This window comes from Triticum dicoccoides, chromosome 7B, assembly GCF_002162155.2.
Source record: "Triticum dicoccoides isolate Atlit2015 ecotype Zavitan chromosome 7B, WEW_v2.0, whole genome shotgun sequence".
Taxonomy (NCBI): Eukaryota; Viridiplantae; Streptophyta; class Magnoliopsida; order Poales; family Poaceae; genus Triticum; species Triticum dicoccoides.
Window position 1 is genome coordinate 663,182,079 of NC_041393.1, and position 5,174 is coordinate 663,187,252.

Here is a 5,174-nt window from a genome sequence, read left to right on the forward strand (position 1 = left end):
CCCCCCCCCCCCGGAGAGTTAATGGGCCACATGGGCCTTGGTGGGAAGAGAGAGGGGCGGCCAGGAAGGGCCACGCGCCCCCTCTCCCTCTAGTCCGAATTGGACTAGGAGGGGGGGCGGCGCCCCCCTCTTTCCTTCCCCTCTTCTCCCCCTTCCTTCCCCTCCTAGTAGGAGTAGGAAAGGAGGAGTCCTACTCCTACTAGGAGGAGGACTCCTCCTCCTGGCGCGCCCAACAAGGGCCGGTCGGCCTCCCCCTCCCTCCTTTATATACGGGGGCAGGGGGCACCCCAAAGACACACAAGTTGATCTACGGATCGTTCCTTAGCCGTGTACGGTGCCCCCCTCCACCATATTCCACCTCGGTCATATCGTCGCGGAGTTTAGGCGAAGCCCTGCGCCAGTCGAACATCATCATCGTCACCACGCCGTCGTGCTGATGGAACTCTTCCCCGAAGCTTTGCTGGATCGGAGCCCGGGGATCGTCATCGAGCTGAACGTGTGCTGAACTCGGAGGTGCCGTACGTTCGGTGCTTGGATCGGTCGGATCGTGAAGACGTACGACTACATCAACCGCGTTGTCATAACGCTTCCGCTTACGGTCTACGAGGGTACATGGACGAACACTCTCCCCTCTCGTTGCTATGCCATCACCATGATCTTGCGTGTGCGTAGGATTTTTTTTTTGAAATTACTACGTTTCCCAACAGTGGCATCCGAGCCTGGTTTTATGCGTAGATGTCATATGCACGAGTAGAACACAAGTGAGTTGTGGGCGATATAAGTCATACTGCTTACCAGCATGTCATACTTTGTTTCGGCGGTATTGTGAGATGAAGCGGCCCGGACCGACATTACGCGTACGCTTACGCGAGACTGGTTTCACCGCTACGAGCACTCGTTGCTTAAAGGTGACCGGCGGGTGTTTGTCTCTCTCACTTTAGCTGAATCGAGTGTGGCTACGCCCGGTCCTTGCGAAGGTTAAAACAGCACCAACTTGACAAACTATCGTTGTGGTTTTTGATGCGTAGGTAAGAACGGTTCTTGCTAAGCCCGTAGCAGCCACGTAAAACTTGAAACAACAAAGTAGAGGACGTCTAACTTGTTTTTGCAGGGCATGTTGTGATGTGATATGGTCAAGACGTGATGCTATATTTTATTGTATGAGATGATCATGTTTTGTAACCGAAGTTATCGGCAACTGGCAGGAGCCATATGGTTGTCGCTTTATTGTATGAAATGCAAACACCCTGTAATTGCTTTACTTTATCACTAAGCGGTAGCGATAGTCGTAGAAGAAATAGTTGGCGAGATGACAACGATGCTACGATGAAGATCAAGGTGTCGCGCCGGTGACGATGGTGATCATGACGGTGCTTCGGAGATGAAGATCACAAGTACAAGATGATGATGGCCATATCATATCACTTATATTGATTGCATGTGATGTTTATCCTTTATGCATCTTATCTTGCTTTGATTGACGGTAGCATTTTAAGATGATCTCTCACTAAAATTATCAAGAAGTGTTCTCCCTGAGTATGCACCGTTGCCAAAGTTCCTCGTGCCCAGACACCACGTGATGATCGGGTGTGATAAGCTCTACGTCCATCTACAACGGGTGCAAGACAGTTTTGCACACGCGGAATACTCAGGTTAAACTTGACGAGCCTAGCATATGCAGATATGGCCTCGGAACACGGAGACCGAAAGGTCGAGCGTGAATCATATAGTAGATATGATCAACATAGTGATGTTCACCATTGAAAACTACTCCATCTCACGTGATGATCAGTTATGGTTTAGTTGATTTGCATCACGTGATCACTTAGATGACTAGAGAGATGTCTGTCTAAGTGGGAGTTCTTAAGTAATATGATTAAGTGAACCTAAATTTATCATGAACTTAGTACCTGATAGTATTTTGCTTGTCTATGTTTGTTTGTAGATAGATGGCTCGTGCTGTTGTTCCGTTGAATTTTAATGCGTTCCTTGAGAAGGCAAAGTTGAAAGATGATGGTAGCAATTACACGGACTGGGTCCGTAACCTGAGGATTATCCTCATTGCTGCACAGAAAAGTTACGTCCTGGAAGCACCACTGGGTGCCAGGCCTGCTACTAATGCAACTGACGACGTTAAGAACGTTTGGCAGAGCAAAGCTGATGAGTACTCTATAGTTCAGTGTGCCATGCTTTACGGCTTAGAACCGGGTCTTCAACGACGTTTTGAACGTCATGGAGCATATGAGATGTTCCAGGAGTTGAAGTTAATATTTCAAGCAAATGCCCGGATTGAGAGATATGAAGTCTCCAATAAGTTCTACAGCTGCAAGATGGAGGAGAATAGTTCTGTTAGTGAGCATATACTCAAAATGTCTGGGTATAATAATCACTTGATTCAACTGGGAGTTAATCTTCCGGATGATAGCGTCATTGACAGAATTCTCCAATCACTGCCACCAAGCTACAAGAGCTTTGTGATGAACTATAATATGCAAGGGATGAACAAGACTATTCCCGAGCTCTTCGCAATGCTAAAAGCTGCGGAGGTAGAAATCAAGAAGGAGCATCAAGTGTTGATGGTCAACAAGACCACTAGTTTCAAGAAAAAGGGCAAAGGGAAGAAGAAGGGGAACTTCAAGAAGAACATCAAGCAAGTTGCTGCTCAAGAGAAGAAACCCAAGTCTGGACCTAAGCCTGAAACTGAGTGCTTGTACTGCAAGCAGACTGGTCACCGGAAGCGGAACTGCCCCAAGTATTTGGCGGATAAGAAGGATGGCAAAGTGAACAAAGGTATATGTGATATACATGTTATTGATGTGTACCTAACTAGAGCTCGTAGTAGCACCTGGGTATTTGATACTGGTTCTGTTGCTAATATTTGCAACTCGAAACAAGGACTACGGAATAAGCGAGCACTGGCCAAGGACGAGGTGATGATGCGTGTGGGAAACGGTTCCAAAGTCGATGTGATCGCGGTCGGCACGCTACCTCTACATCTACCTTCGGGATTAGTTTTAGACCTGAATAATTGTTATTTGGTGCCAGCGTTGAGCATGAACATTATATCTGGATCTTGTTTGATGCGAGACGGTTATTCATTTAAATCAGAGAATAATGGTTGTTCTATTTATATGAGTAATATCTTTTATGGTCATGCACCCTTGAAGAGTGGTCTATTTTTATTAAATCTCGATAGTAGTGATACACATATTCATAGTGTTGAAACCAAAAGATGCAGAGTTAATAATGATAGTGCAACTTATTTATGGCACTGCCGTTTGGGTCATATCGGTGTAAAGCGCATGAAGAAACTCCATACTGATGGACTTTTGGAATCACTTGATTATGAATCACTTGGTACTTGCGAACCGTGCCTTATGGGCAAGATGACTAAAACGCCATTCTCCAGAACTATGGAGCGTGCAACTGATTTGTTGGAAATCATACATACTGATGTTTGTGGCCCAATGAATGTTGAGGCTCGCGGCGGGTATCGTTATTTTCTCACCTTCACAGATGATTTGAGCAGATATGGGTATATCTACTTGATGAAACACAAGTCTGAAACATTTGAAAAGTTCAAAGAATTTCAGAGTGAAGTGGAAAATCGTCGTAACAAGAAAATAAAGTTTCTACGATCTGATCGTGGAGGAGAATATTTGAGTTATGAGTTTGGCCTACACTTGAAACAATGTGGAATAGTTTCGCAACTCACGCCACCTGGAACACCACAACGAAATGGTGTGTCCGAACGTCGTAATCGTACTTTACTGGATATGGTGCGATCTATGATGTCTCTTACTGATTTACCGCTATCATTTTGGGGTTATGCTTTAGAGATGGCCGCATTCACGTTAAATAGGGCACCATCAAAATCCGTTGAGACGACGCCTTATGAACTGTGGTTTGGCAAGAAACCAAAGTTGTCGTTTCTTAAAGTTTGGGGCTGCGATGCTTATGTGAAGAAACTTCAACTAGATAAGCTCGAACCTAAATCGGAGAAATGTGTCTTCATAGGATACGCAAAAGAGACTATTGGGTACACCTTCTATCACAGATCCGAAGGCAAGACATTCGTTGCTAAGAATGGATCCTTTCTAGAGAAGGAGTTTCTCTCGAAAGAAGTGAGTGGGAGGAAAGTAGAACTTGATGAGATAACTGTATCTACTCCCTTATTGGAAAGTAGTTCATCACGAGAACCGGTTCCTGTGACAACTACACCAATTAGTGAGGAAGCTAATGATAATGATCATGAAACTTCAGATCAAGTTTCTACTGAACCTCGTAGGTCTACCAAAGTAAGATCCGCACCAGAGTGGTACGGTAATCCTATTCTGGAAGTCATGTTACTTGACCATGATGAACCTACGAACTATGAGGAAGCGATGATGAGCCCGGATTCCGCAAAATGGCTAGAAGCCATGAAATCTGAGGTGGGATCCATGTATGAAAACAAAGTATGGACTTTGGTTGACTTGCCCGATGATCGGCAAGCCATTGAGAATAAATGGATCTTTAAGAAGAAGACTGACGCTGATGGTAATATAACTGTCTATAAAGCTCGACTTGTTACAAAAGGTTTTCGACAAGTTCAAGGGGTTGACTATGATGAGACTTTCTCAAACATAGCGATGCTTAAGTCCGTCCGAATCATGTTAGCTATTGCTGCATTTCATGATTATGAAATTTGGCAAATGGATGTCAAGACTGCATTCTTGAATGGATTTCTAGAAGAAGAGTTGTATATGATGCAGCCGGAAGGTTTTGTTGATCCAAAAGGTGCTGACAAAGTGTGCAAGCTCTAGCGTTCCATTTATGGACTGGTGCAAGCATCTCGGAGTTGGAATAAACGCTTTGATAGTGTGATCAAAGCATATGGTTTTATACAGACTTTTGGAGAAGCCTATATTTACAAGAAAGTGAGTGGGAGCTCTGTAGCATTTCTAATTTTATATGTAGATGACATATTATTAATTGGAAATGATATAGAATTTCTGGATAGCATAAAAGGATACTTGAATAAAAAAAATTCAGAGTGAAGTCCTCGGTGAAGCTGCTTACATATTGGGCATCAAGATCTATAGAGATAGATCAAGACGCATAATAGGACTTTCACAAAGCACATACCTTGACAAAATTTTGAAAAAGTTCAAAATGGATCAGGCAAAGAAAGG